The following is a 14,164-nucleotide window of genomic DNA, read 5'->3' on the forward strand; positions in this document are numbered from 1 at the left end:
GATTCATATTAGCCCGATTTAATGAATTGGAAGAAAGCATACGTCTTCATATGCACCTCAATTTGGCCCATTCACTTTTCACACTTCCTCCTTTTGTTTTTTATCTTTCACACTTTTGACTTTCTTTATTCATCCAAATAGCAAACTCATCACCACTCAACCTGACCAACTCGGCTATGTCCCCGTGCTGCAGTTCTCTGTCTTATCTAGATCATTTGCAATTGAATGGAATAGATCCCTTTTGGACAAAGTGGATTCACCTGCTGCTGCAGTGACCACAGGTGTGATAACATCTAGAATTGGCATCTGGTGCGATCTCTCCGCTTCCACTCCAAAGAAAGTTACCTGTTTATTCCTATCATGCATTGGTTTTTGGGGTTTTCTTTGAGTAATGATGATCTCTTTAGTAGTCTGTTGGCGCCCTCTCCTGGAGGAATAGTTTGCTTGCTCTTGGACATTCTAAAAGAGAGGTCATGATAGACATTGAGCTTCTGAGCTCAATTGGGGACAGTCATGGGTGATGAATGTTTGCAACCTACTGCGAAGCCTCATACCGCAATATAAGGAACGTCAAATACTAAGAAAGGGCGGCCTATGAAAGAATTACTACTTTCAATAAGTACACTTAAACGGCTAATTGGGAATAGAAAAACTGTAAAAAGCCCTCTGAGAAAGCCCCCCTCTAACCTTTGATAGTAAGCTTTTCTGTAGTCTGCCTGTTGATGTATTTTCCGTTTGAACTGTGCACAACATGAAGAGACGGAACACTGGCGGCTTGTCACAATGCCCCCCGATGACATCACAATAGCGCTGCTGCCTAGAAAACAAGCTGCGCAGAAGAAGTTGTTCTTTGGGTGGGAGGGTGGGCTAGTGGAAGGAGGGGGCAATCTCTTTTTTTCCCGGGTGGTAGGGGGATGACAGGAGAAGGGAAGCGGGTGGTGAGAAAGGTACAGAGGGCAGGGTTTGGGGGCTGGGAAGGAAAGGGAAAAGATTAGGGTTTGGGGATGATGAAAGGGCTTTCTACGGGTAAGGATGGCAAAGGGTGGCAGTGACGGAAAGTCAGGCAACCTGTCCTGTCCGTCTTTTTGTATCGTGAATTGGAAAGACTGCAAGGGGGAGGGGAGTTGCTTGCGCCCTAAAGGAGGAGTTATTCAGATTCATTGCAGTGGGCGGCGGCTGCAAAACGCACCATTCTTCTTGTTTTGGCTCTGCAAAGCAGCCTTTTCAAGGGTTGGCTTGGGTGACAAAATGTCTTGTGTAGGCGTGGGTTTGTCTCCCTCTCGCTCTCTCTCCCTAAGATGTGTCCGGCATAGGCCAGGGTGCCACTCGAGGCCCAAACCAATTCTGGTTATCGCTTCTCGGCCTTTTGGCTAAGATCAAGTGTAGTATCTGTTCTTATCAGTTTAATATCTGATACGTCCCCTATCTGGGGACCATATATTAAATGGATTTTTAGAACAGGGAGATGGAAAAAGAGCTTGCTCTGTCCACTCCACGCATTGACCTGGTATTGCAGTACCTCCAGGAACGGTGCACCCCTTCTTAACCCAGTTTCCAAAAGCAGAACTCAATTCACCTGATTCATATTAGCCCGATTTAATGAATTGGAAGAAAGCATACGTCTTCATATGCACCTCAATTTGGCCCATTCACTTTTCACACTTCCTCCTTTTGTTTTTTATCTTTCACACTTTTGACTTTCTTTATTCATCCAAATAGCAAACTCATCACCACTCAACCTGACCAACTCGGCTATGTCCCCGTGCTGCAGTTCTCTGTCTTATCTAGATCATTTGCAATTGAATGGAATAGATCCCTTTTGGACAAAGTGGATTCACCTGCTGCTGCAGTGACCACAGGTGTGATAACATCTAGAATTGGCATCTGGTGCGATCTCTCCGCTTCCACTCCAAAGAAAGTTACCTGTTTATTCCTATCATGCATTGGTTTTTGGGGTTTTCTTTGAGTAATGATGATCTCTTTAGTAGTCTGTTGGCGCCCTCTCCTGGAGGAATAGTTTGCTTGCTCTTGGACATTCTAAAAGAGAGGTCATGATAGACATTGAGCTTCTGAGCTCAATTGGGGACAGTCATGGGTGATGAATGTTTGCAACCTACTGCGAAGCCTCATACCGCAATATAAGGAACGTCAAATACTAAGAAAGGGCGGCCTATGAAAGAATTACTACTTTCAATAAGTACACTTAAACGGCTAATTGGGAATAGAAAAACTGTAAAAAGCCCTCTGAGAAAGCCCCCCTCTAACCTTTGATAGTAAGCTTTTCTGTAGTCTGCCTGTTGATGTATTTTCCGTTTGAACTGTGCACAACATGAAGAGACGGAACACTGGCGGCTTGTCACAATGCCCCCCGATGACATCACAATAGCGCTGCTGCCTAGAAAACAAGCTGCGCAGAAGAAGTTGTTCTTTGGGTGGGAGGGTGGGCTAGTGGAAGGAGGGGGCAATCTCTTTTTTTCCCGGGTGGTAGGGGGATGACAGGAGAAGGGAAGCGGGTGGTGAGAAAGGTACAGAGGGCAGGGTTTGGGGGCTGGGAAGGAAAGGGAAAAGATTAGGGTTTGGGGATGATGAAAGGGCTTTCTACGGGTAAGGATGGCAAAGGGTGGCAGTGACGGAAAGTCAGGCAACCTGTCCTGTCCGTCTTTTTGTATCGTGAATTGGAAAGACTGCAAGGGGGAGGGGAGTTGCTTGCGCCCTAAAGGAGGAGTTATTCAGATTCATTGCAGTGGGCGGCGGCTGCAAAACGCACCATTCTTCTTGTTTTGGCTCTGCAAAGCAGCCTTTTCAAGGGTTGGCTTGGGTGACAAAATGTCTTGTGTAGGCGTGGGTTTGTCTCCCTCTCGCTCTCTCTCCCTAAGATGTGTCCGGCATAGGCCAGGGTGCCACTCGAGGCCCAAACCAATTCTGGTTATCGCTTCTCGGCCTTTTGGCTAAGATCAAGTGTAGTATCTGTTCTTATCAGTTTAATATCTGATACGTCCCCTATCTGGGGACCATATATTAAATGGATTTTTAGAACAGGGAGATGGAAAAAGAGCTTGCTCTGTCCACTCCACGCATTGACCTGGTATTGCAGTACCTCCAGGAACGGTGCACCCCTTCTTAACCCAGTTTCCAAAAGCAGAACTCAATTCACCTGATTCATATTAGCCCGATTTAATGAATTGGAAGAAAGCATACGTCTTCATATGCACCTCAATTTGGCCCATTCACTTTTCACACTTCCTCCTTTTGTTTTTTATCTTTCACACTTTTGACTTTCTTTATTCATCCAAATAGCAAACTCATCACCACTCAACCTGACCAACTCGGCTATGTCCCCGTGCTGCAGTTCTCTGTCTTATCTAGATCATTTGCAATTGAATGGAATAGATCCCTTTTGGACAAAGTGGATTCACCTGCTGCTGCAGTGACCACAGGTGTGATAACATCTAGAATTGGCATCTGGTGCGATCTCTCCGCTTCCACTCCAAAGAAAGTTACCTGTTTATTCCTATCATGCATTGGTTTTTGGGGTTTTCTTTGAGTAATGATGATCTCTTTAGTAGTCTGTTGGCGCCCTCTCCTGGAGGAATAGTTTGCTTGCTCTTGGACATTCTAAAAGAGAGGTCATGATAGACATTGAGCTTCTGAGCTCAATTGGGGACAGTCATGGGTGATGAATGTTTGCAACCTACTGCGAAGCCTCATACCGCAATATAAGGAACGTCAAATACTAAGAAAGGGCGGCCTATGAAAGAATTACTACTTTCAATAAGTACACTTAAACGGCTAATTGGGAATAGAAAAACTGTAAAAAGCCCTCTGAGAAAGCCCCCCTCTAACCTTTGATAGTAAGCTTTTCTGTAGTCTGCCTGTTGATGTATTTTCCGTTTGAACTGTGCACAACATGAAGAGACGGAACACTGGCGGCTTGTCACAATGCCCCCCGATGACATCACAATAGCGCTGCTGCCTAGAAAACAAGCTGCGCAGAAGAAGTTGTTCTTTGGGTGGGAGGGTGGGCTAGTGGAAGGAGGGGGCAATCTCTTTTTTTCCCGGGTGGTAGGGGGATGACAGGAGAAGGGAAGCGGGTGGTGAGAAAGGTACAGAGGGCAGGGTTTGGGGGCTGGGAAGGAAAGGGAAAAGATTAGGGTTTGGGGATGATGAAAGGGCTTTCTACGGGTAAGGATGGCAAAGGGTGGCAGTGACGGAAAGTCAGGCAACCTGTCCTGTCCGTCTTTTTGTATCGTGAATTGGAAAGACTGCAAGGGGGAGGGGAGTTGCTTGCGCCCTAAAGGAGGAGTTATTCAGATTCATTGCAGTGGGCGGCGGCTGCAAAACGCACCATTCTTCTTGTTTTGGCTCTGCAAAGCAGCCTTTTCAAGGGTTGGCTTGGGTGACAAAATGTCTTGTGTAGGCGTGGGTTTGTCTCCCTCTCGCTCTCTCTCCCTAAGATGTGTCCGGCATAGGCCAGGGTGCCACTCAAGGCCCAAACCAATTCTGGTTATCGCTTCTCGGCCTTTTGGCTAAGATCAAGTGTAGTATCTGTTCTTATCAGTTTAATATCTGATACGTCCCCTATCTGGGGACCATATATTAAATGGATTTTTAGAACAGGGAGATGGAAAAAGAGCTTGCTCTGTCCACTCCACGCATTGACCTGGTATTGCAGTACCTCCAGGAACGGTGCACCCCTTCTTAACCCAGTTTCCAAAAGCAGAACTCAATTCACCTGATTCATATTAGCCCGATTTAATGAATTGGAAGAAAGCATACGTCTTCATATGCACCTCAATTTGGCCCATTCACTTTTCACACTTCCTCCTTTTGTTTTTTATCTTTCACACTTTTGACTTTCTTTATTCATCCAAATAGCAAACTCATCACCACTCAACCTGACCAACTCGGCTATGTCCCCGTGCTGCAGTTCTCTGTCTTATCTAGATCATTTGCAATTGAATGGAATAGATCCCTTTTGGACAAAGTGGATTCACCTGCTGCTGCAGTGACCACAGGTGTGATAACATCTAGAATTGGCATCTGGTGCGATCTCTCCGCTTCCACTCCAAAGAAAGTTACCTGTTTATTCCTATCATGCATTGGTTTTTGGGGTTTTCTTTGAGTAATGATGATCTCTTTAGTAGTCTGTTGGCGCCCTCTCCTGGAGGAATAGTTTGCTTGCTCTTGGACATTCTAAAAGAGAGGTCATGATAGACATTGAGCTTCTGAGCTCAATTGGGGACAGTCATGGGTGATGAATGTTTGCAACCTACTGCGAAGCCTCATACCGCAATATAAGGAACGTCAAATACTAAGAAAGGGCGGCCTATGAAAGAATTACTACTTTCAATAAGTACACTTAAACGGCTAATTGGGAATAGAAAAACTGTAAAAAGCCCTCTGAGAAAGCCCCCCTCTAACCTTTGATAGTAAGCTTTTCTGTAGTCTGCCTGTTGATGTATTTTCCGTTTGAACTGTGCACAACATGAAGAGACGGAACACTGGCGGCTTGTCACAATGCCCCCCGATGACATCACAATAGCGCTGCTGCCTAGAAAACAAGCTGCGCAGAAGAAGTTGTTCTTTGGGTGGGAGGGTGGGCTAGTGGAAGGAGGGGGCAATCTCTTTTTTTCCCGGGTGGTAGGGGGATGACAGGAGAAGGGAAGCGGGTGGTGAGAAAGGTACAGAGGGCAGGGTTTGGGGGCTGGGAAGGAAAGGGAAAAGATTAGGGTTTGGGGATGATGAAAGGGCTTTCTACGGGTAAGGATGGCAAAGGGTGGCAGTGACGGAAAGTCAGGCAACCTGTCCTGTCCGTCTTTTTGTATCGTGAATTGGAAAGACTGCAAGGGGGAGGGGAGTTGCTTGCGCCCTAAAGGAGGAGTTATTCAGATTCATTGCAGTGGGCGGCGGCTGCAAAACGCACCATTCTTCTTGTTTTGGCTCTGCAAAGCAGCCTTTTCAAGGGTTGGCTTGGGTGACAAAATGTCTTGTGTAGGCGTGGGTTTGTCTCCCTCTCGCTCTCTCTCCCTAAGATGTGTCCGGCATAGGCCAGGGTGCCACTCGAGGCCCAAACCAATTCTGGTTATCGCTTCTCGGCCTTTTGGCTAAGATCAAGTGTAGTATCTGTTCTTATCAGTTTAATATCTGATACGTCCCCTATCTGGGGACCATATATTAAATGGATTTTTAGAACAGGGAGATGGAAAAAGAGCTTGCTCTGTCCACTCCACGCATTGACCTGGTATTGCAGTACCTCCAGGAACGGTGCACCCCTTCTTAACCCAGTTTCCAAAAGCAGAACTCAATTCACCTGATTCATATTAGCCCGATTTAATGAATTGGAAGAAAGCATACGTCTTCATATGCACCTCAATTTGGCCCATTCACTTTTCACACTTCCTCCTTTTGTTTTTTATCTTTCACACTTTTGACTTTCTTTATTCATCCAAATAGCAAACTCATCACCACTCAACCTGACCAACTCGGCTATGTCCCCGTGCTGCAGTTCTCTGTCTTATCTAGATCATTTGCAATTGAATGGAATAGATCCCTTTTGGACAAAGTGGATTCACCTGCTGCTGCAGTGACCACAGGTGTGATAACATCTAGAATTGGCATCTGGTGCGATCTCTCCGCTTCCACTCCAAAGAAAGTTACCTGTTTATTCCTATCATGCATTGGTTTTTGGGGTTTTCTTTGAGTAATGATGATCTCTTTAGTAGTCTGTTGGCGCCCTCTCCTGGAGGAATAGTTTGCTTGCTCTTGGACATTCTAAAAGAGAGGTCATGATAGACATTGAGCTTCTGAGCTCAATTGGGGACAGTCATGGGTGATGAATGTTTGCAACCTACTGCGAAGCCTCATACCGCAATATAAGGAACGTCAAATACTAAGAAAGGGCGGCCTATGAAAGAATTACTACTTTCAATAAGTACACTTAAACGGCTAATTGGGAATAGAAAAACTGTAAAAAGCCCTCTGAGAAAGCCCCCCTCTAACCTTTGATAGTAAGCTTTTCTGTAGTCTGCCTGTTGATGTATTTTCCGTTTGAACTGTGCACAACATGAAGAGACGGAACACTGGCGGCTTGTCACAATGCCCCCCGATGACATCACAATAGCGCTGCTGCCTAGAAAACAAGCTGCGCAGAAGAAGTTGTTCTTTGGGTGGGAGGGTGGGCTAGTGGAAGGAGGGGGCAATCTCTTTTTTTCCCGGGTGGTAGGGGGATGACAGGAGAAGGGAAGCGGGTGGTGAGAAAGGTACAGAGGGCAGGGTTTGGGGGCTGGGAAGGAAAGGGAAAAGATTAGGGTTTGGGGATGATGAAAGGGCTTTCTACGGGTAAGGATGGCAAAGGGTGGCAGTGACGGAAAGTCAGGCAACCTGTCCTGTCCGTCTTTTTGTATCGTGAATTGGAAAGACTGCAAGGGGGAGGGGAGTTGCTTGCGCCCTAAAGGAGGAGTTATTCAGATTCATTGCAGTGGGCGGCGGCTGCAAAACGCACCATTCTTCTTGTTTTGGCTCTGCAAAGCAGCCTTTTCAAGGGTTGGCTTGGGTGACAAAATGTCTTGTGTAGGCGTGGGTTTGTCTCCCTCTCGCTCTCTCTCCCTAAGATGTGTCCGGCATAGGCCAGGGTGCCACTCGAGGCCCAAACCAATTCTGGTTATCGCTTCTCGGCCTTTTGGCTAAGATCAAGTGTAGTATCTGTTCTTATCAGAACAAACTGAGCTAGCTACACTTGACGAGATACGATCAGGGAGACAAGCTCCGAAGCCCAGCCGAGACCGAAAGAGGGAGATCGGACGGAAGAAGAGCTTGGCAGAAAGAAGCAAGAAGACGAAGGCTCGGAGAAGACTTGGGGAGACCAGAGGAACTTCGAGGAGGAACACAGCGGGAGAAGACACCCGGAGAAGAATCCAAGATCCAGCTCCGGGAACTCAAGCAGGAACCAGCCATGGCAAGCAAGCCAGAGAAGGCAGCCAAGAAGGCTCAGGACCCAGGGACCTCCAGGAAGGCTCATCCAGAGGCTTCTTCGGCCCAAGAGGCCCCTACCTCCGACGCCAGCCAGCCGGAGGGAGCCCGGACGCCGCCTGAAAAGGCTCCAACCCTGGAGCCTTGGATGCGGCAGACGGTCGCCCTGAAGCTAAAGGCGGTGGATGGTAGGTTGCCGGACATGTCCAGCGACGTGTTCTGCAAGAAGATGATTCTGGATCAGGGCTTCTCCAGGGCGGAAACCCTGAGTGTCCAGACCTTCATGACTGGCATTTTTCTGGTAACCTTTGCCACGGTGAATGCCTGCAGGAGATACTGGGAGGCGATGAACGCAGCGATGCCGGACTCCCCTTTTCATTCTTTTTTTAGGATCCTGTCCTATACAGAGGGATGAGAAGAGGATCACGGTCTCCATGCGGAACCCGCACACCCCAGGAAGAGACATCTCCACGTTCCTGGGACGTCTCTGCACAGTGGTGAGGGAGCCATCCCACATCCTTAACGGCAACGGATTCTGGACGGGTAAGTGGTCAGTAACCGTTCGACTCTACAGGGAACCAGCATCCGAGGATGGTCTCCAGCACCTGCCCCCGACATTCTCTCTGGGAAACTCCTTTGGTCTCATCTACTACCCGGACATGCCACACAACTGCAGGAAATGTGGCGGGAAAGGGCATTCGATGAAGACCTGCAAGGAGGACGCCTGCAGGGTTTGCCGGGTGACAGGACACAGCTCCAAGGACTGCCCAAAGAAGAAGACTTGCAACCTATGTGGACAGGCGGACCACCTTTACAAGGACTGCCCACAGCGGGAGAAATCCTGGGCAAGGGTTGCCGCGGCGACCCAGTATCGGGTAGTCACAGCCTCGTCGACCAAGGCAGCTACGACCAAGGCCACAGAGGCCAAGGACAAGGCGGCCAAGAACCCGGCGACCGTGGCTCCAGCCGATGCCCCAGCAGCCACGGAGTCCAGGGAAAAGAAGGGTAAGAAAACTGTTGCCCCCTCCCTGGTCCCCCCCCCTGTCACCCCTGTCCAAACCCCCCCCCCCCCCGGCCAACCCTACTGAGGATTCCACTACCTCCACCTCATTTCCCTACTCCTCAGTTGGTCTCCTCACCCCCCCCCCAAAGCCCACTCTCCCTCCCCAGACCATGAGAGCAGAGGGCCTCAGCACTCTTGCACTTTTCACCGAGGAGGATTTTCCAGCTCTTGTCTCCTCAGGTACAGGCCAAAGGAAAAGGAAGGTGGAAGATAGTCCTGTCGCAGAACCTTCCAAGCTGTTCATTGTGGACCTTAACCCACCCCAGGAAGAGGAGGATGGCCTCCTCCCAGAACCGGACGTGTTGGAGCAGATGGTGGAGTCCCTTGTGGCCGAAGAAGAAATGGAGGAGTCGGAAGCCACTGAGGCACCATCCCTGCTTGATCAGCTAGCAGAAGAGGGTCTGCTGGAGATACCCTTACCAGCAGGTGCCAAAGAGGAAGAACCGCCCGACCGGAGTGGTAACTAAGGCACACCGCCTGCTCTAACTTTCTCTTTCCTCCAATGACTGCTAACATTAACATCTTTTCCATTAATGTTAGGAGCATCAGAGACAAGTTCCGACGTCAGACAATTTTTGCGTTCCTTAACACTCAGTCTAGTGATGTATTTTTCCTGCAGGAATGCTCCCTTCCCTCCTCTAGGTCCTTCAACCATCTGGCCAGGGAGTGGACCCATGGCCCATCCTACTGGTCTGGCGGGGGCGACTGTAGGTCCGCGGGGGTCGCCGTGCTGATCAGGGGAAGCGCCTTCACATTGGACTCTGTTCAGGAAATCGTCTGCGGCAGGTTACTGCTCGTGGATGGCACCTGGGCGGGAGAACCTGTCAGGTTCATCAATGTGTATGCTTCTCCTGTGAAGAGCGATCGACTGGAGCTCCTCCAAGCCCTGCGCCCTCAGCTCGCTACCGCCAGGACGGTAGTGATGGCCGGGGATTTCAACTGCCCGATTGAGGAGGATGGACGCAGTTCTGGAACGGCTGCCAAGTTGGACGTCACATCCAAACTGCTCATTGAGATGGTGACCGAAGCCTCTCTTGTGGACGTTGTTGGCTCCATCGGACACGGATCCGTGAACTATTCATGGTGCCGATCCGATGGCTCGCTGCGTTCCAGGATTGACTTTGTGTTTACCTCTCGGGCGGTTGGGCGGAGTGGGCACTCGATGGTCCCCTGCTTCTTCTCTGACCACAGAGCCATTCACTTTCAAGGTGTGCTGGGCCATGGCTTCCCCATTGGCCCGGGCTCCTGGAAGCTGAACTGCTCTCTGCTGGAAAAGGGTGAGATTCTGGAGGAGCTTAGAGCTGCCTACTCCACGTGGCGGGCCTACAAGGCGGGCTTCCAGTCTGTTTCTGACTGGTGGGAATACGTTAAACTCGAGTTCCGTTTCTTCTTTCAGGCAAAGAGTCAACAACAGGCGTGTCTGAAGAGGAGGGACTTCAGGAGACTCCAGCGTGAGCTGCGTTCCCTGCAGGACCTTCTTCGATGCGGCTGGGACGTGAGAGAGGAGCTGGAGGAGACTAAGAGGAGCCTGAAAAGGCACTTCGAGGAGGAGTCCGAGCGAATTGTCTTCCGTTCCAAAGTGGAGAACCTGGAGAAGGGTGAGAAATGTAACTCGTTCTTTTTCAGGAAACTCCACGCCGGTCACACGCCCATGAATGAACTACGAGACGAGAGTGGAAACATGCGACGCGGGAAAGAGAACGTGATGAAGGTCGTCAGCGACTTCTACAGCGAACTCTACGCCCGCAAGACTACTGACCCCGAGGCCGCCGATAAGTTCCTGTCAGGTATCACTAACCATCTTGACCCTGCAGACGCGGCGGCCATGGATGTTCCTCTGACGGTGGACGAGCTGCTCTCGGCCGCCAAATCCTTTAGTTCTGGCAGGACACCGGGCAGTGACGGCCTCCCAGCAGAGCTCTATGTAGCGCTGGGAGACCTAATCTGTCCGGACCTGTTAGGGCTGTATGAGGAGATGGTGGTGGAGGGCAGAATGCCTCCATCTCTGAGGGAAGGAATGGTCACGATCCTGTACAAGCGTAAAGGAGAGAGGTGCGACCTGAAGAATTGGCGTCCCATCACCCTTCTGAACGTCGACTACAAGATCCTGGCCAAGACGATGGCAACGAGATTGAAGACTGTTATCGGACGGATCATCCACCCGGATCAGACCTGCGGCATCCCCGGACGTCGCATCGCAGACAGCCTGGCTCTCATGCGGGACACGGTCGAGTACATCAAAGCCCGCCGGGTGCACGCAGCCCTGATCTCGTTGGATCAGGAAAAGGCCTTCGACCGTGTTTCCCATGAGTTCCTGGGCAAAGCTCTGCACAGGTTAGGTTTGGGTAACATGTTTTGCTTGTATGTCCAACTAATGTATTTTGATATTCACAGCTCGGTGTTGGTGAACGGCTGGAAGACTGACCCCTTCCCGGTCCTCTCAGGGGTCAGACAAGGCTGTCCTCTGTCACCTCTTCTTTTTGTTTGTGTTATAGAACTCTTTGCAGAGGCTATCCGGCGGAATGGAGAGATCAGAGGGATCACCGCACCAGGACCAGAACGCTTCGAGGTCAAGTGCTCGCTCTACATGGACGACGTGACTGTCTTCTGCGCGGACCGGCGCTCAGTCGACACCCTCGTCCAGACCTGTGAGACCTTCGGACGGGCTTCGGGAGCCAAAGTCAACTGCGGGAAGTCGGAAGCCATGCTCTTCGGGGACTGGCAGCCGGCCTCTTCCGCCCCCTTCCCTTTCAGCATCCAGCCGGATTTCATCAAGGTTCTTGGAGTCTGGTTCGGGAAGGAAGGAGCAGCCCTCAAGTCCTGGGAGGAACGCTTGACCAAGATCACCCAACGGATCGGTCTGTGGAGCCTCAGACGCCTCACCTGTGAGGGCAAAGCACTGGTCCTGCGTAACGAGGTACTGCCCGTGCTGCAGTACACGGCCCAGGCCTGGCCCCCCCTTGCCACCGTGTGCAGGGCCATTACCAGGACGGTGTTTCGTTTTGTCTGGGGATCCAAGATGGACAGAGTAAAGCGGAGCATCATGTACAAGGATCCTCGCAAGGGTGGGAAGGGCGTACCCGATATCCCCACCCTCCTGCGATCCTCCTTCGTATGTGACTGCGTTCGCCGAACTCTGCGAGTCAAGAGGGGTTCCGCGGGTGGGTCCATGTCTCGCTTCTTCCTGCTCCCCCTTTGGAGACGGTTAGGCTGGGACAAGTGGGACAGCTCCTTCCCCTACAACTGGACGGCGCCATGGTTCTACGGAGACGTGGTTCGGTTTGTGAGGGAACACCAACTGGAGGGACTCAAGCCTGATTTGTGGAAGCCAAAGACTATCCACAAACTCATCAGAGCCAAGGACGAAATGGAGAACATTCCAGGACTTCATCACGACACACTGGAGACTGTTTGGACAAACGTGTCATCGGCTGGATTGACCAACGGGCACAAGGACTTGTCATGGATGGCGATACAGGGCGGACTGCCCGTCCGGTCATTCATGCACGCCCGGAACCTGTGCAAAACCCGGTACTGCCCAAGGTGCCCCTTCGTGGAGGAAACATCGCTGCACGCCTTTTGGGACTGCCGTTTCGCACAGCGCCTGTTGGTTGCCCTGGAGGATGACCTGAGGAACTCCGTCCCCAGAGAGAGCCTATCGTACCATTCCGTACTTTATGGACTCTTCCCTGGGACTCACACCGTTGGAGCCATCCAGGAGGCTTGGCGCCTTATGAACTGCTTTAAGGACGCTATTTGGGTCGCCAGGAACCGGCTCATCTTGAAGAGGGAGAGGATGTCTATCCAGGATTGCCGCAGGCTGATCCACAGCCTGCTCAGAGACTATTCCATCATGGACAGTCCGGACGACAGCGCCGAGGAGGAGGTTTAGACCTCTTCCATGCCCCCTCCCTCCTTTTCCCGTTATGTGCGTCTTTCAATAAAGCTTCGGGCCTGTGATTTCCCCACCCTATCCCCCTTTTCCCCTACCCCCATCCCCCAATCGCCGGTTCGTCGTTATTTATTGTCTAACTTTTTCTCTCAGCTTGAGTGTTATGGATAAGCATAGGAGCGTGATGTATAGTTTAGTGCGTCGTACTCTATGGCTATGTAAGAAGGATTGTATATTTCTGTGTGTACGGGGCTGCGGCACTGTACACGGTTTGTTACCTTTTTGTGAGTAGTGCATGATAATAAAGATGCTGTTAAATCAAAAATCTGTTCTTATCAGTTTAATATCTGATACGTCCCCTATCTGGGGACCATATATTAAATGGATTTTTAGAACAGGGAGATGGAAAAAGAGCTTGCTCTGTCCACTCCACGCATTGACCTGGTATTGCAGTACCTCCAGGAACGGTGCACCCCTTCTTAACCCAGTTTCCAAAAGCAGAACTCAATTCACCTGATTCATATTAGCCCGATTTAATGAATTGGAAGAAAGCATACGTCTTCATATGCACCTCAATTTGGCCCATTCACTTTTCACACTTCCTCCTTTTGTTTTTTATCTTTCACACTTTTGACTTTCTTTATTCATCCAAATAGCAAACTCATCACCACTCAACCTGACCAACTCGGCTATGTCCCCGTGCTGCAGTTCTCTGTCTTATCTAGATCATTTGCAATTGAATGGAATAGATCCCTTTTGGACAAAGTGGATTCACCTGCTGCTGCAGTGACCACAGGTGTGATAACATCTAGAATTGGCATCTGGTGCGATCTCTCCGCTTCCACTCCAAAGAAAGTTACCTGTTTATTCCTATCATGCATTGGTTTTTGGGGTTTTCTTTGAGTAATGATGATCTCTTTAGTAGTCTGTTGGCGCCCTCTCCTGGAGGAATAGTTTGCTTGCTCTTGGACATTCTAAAAGAGAGGTCATGATAGACATTGAGCTTCTGAGCTCAATTGGGGACAGTCATGGGTGATGAATGTTTGCAACCTACTGCGAAGCCTCATACCGCAATATAAGGAACGTCAAATACTAAGAAAGGGCGGCCTATGAAAGAATTACTACTTTCAATAAGTACACTTAAACGGCTAATTGGGAATAGAAAAACTGTAAAAAGCCCTCTGAGAAAGCCCCCCTCTAACCTTTGATAGTAAGCTTTTCTGTAGTCTGCCTGTTGATGT

The 14,164-nt window shown here is 49.9% G+C and overlaps 4 non-coding genes and 2 pseudogenes across 4 annotated transcripts; all 6 read left to right on the forward strand.

Moving 5' to 3' along the window:
* Positions 1–1,350: 1,350 nt before the first annotated feature.
* LOC142271161 (U2 spliceosomal RNA) lies at positions 1,351–1,541 on the forward strand. The gene has a single exon (XR_012736325.1). It is a non-coding gene; the product is annotated as a U2 spliceosomal RNA (small nuclear RNA).
* A 1,387-nt stretch (positions 1,542–2,928) lies between these two features.
* LOC142271163 (U2 spliceosomal RNA) lies at positions 2,929–3,119 on the forward strand. The gene has a single exon (XR_012736327.1). It is a non-coding gene; the product is annotated as a U2 spliceosomal RNA (small nuclear RNA).
* A 1,387-nt stretch (positions 3,120–4,506) lies between these two features.
* Positions 4,507–4,697, forward strand: LOC142271164 (U2 spliceosomal RNA). Its single transcript, XR_012736328.1, has one exon. It is a non-coding gene; the product is annotated as a U2 spliceosomal RNA (small nuclear RNA).
* Positions 4,698–6,084: 1,387 nt separating this feature from the next.
* Positions 6,085–6,275, forward strand: LOC142271165 (U2 spliceosomal RNA). The gene has a single exon (XR_012736329.1). It is a non-coding gene; the product is annotated as a U2 spliceosomal RNA (small nuclear RNA).
* Positions 6,276–7,662: 1,387 nt separating this feature from the next.
* LOC142271196 (U2 spliceosomal RNA) lies at positions 7,663–7,766 on the forward strand (annotated as a pseudogene).
* A 5,431-nt stretch (positions 7,767–13,197) lies between these two features.
* Positions 13,198–13,401, forward strand: LOC142271192 (U2 spliceosomal RNA; annotated as a pseudogene).
* The last annotated feature ends 763 nt before the right edge of the window (positions 13,402–14,164 follow it).

The sequence above is a fragment of the Anomaloglossus baeobatrachus genome, unplaced genomic scaffold (genome assembly GCF_048569485.1).
Source record: "Anomaloglossus baeobatrachus isolate aAnoBae1 unplaced genomic scaffold, aAnoBae1.hap1 Scaffold_3353, whole genome shotgun sequence".
In the NCBI taxonomy this organism is placed as follows: Eukaryota; Metazoa; Chordata; class Amphibia; order Anura; family Aromobatidae; genus Anomaloglossus; species Anomaloglossus baeobatrachus.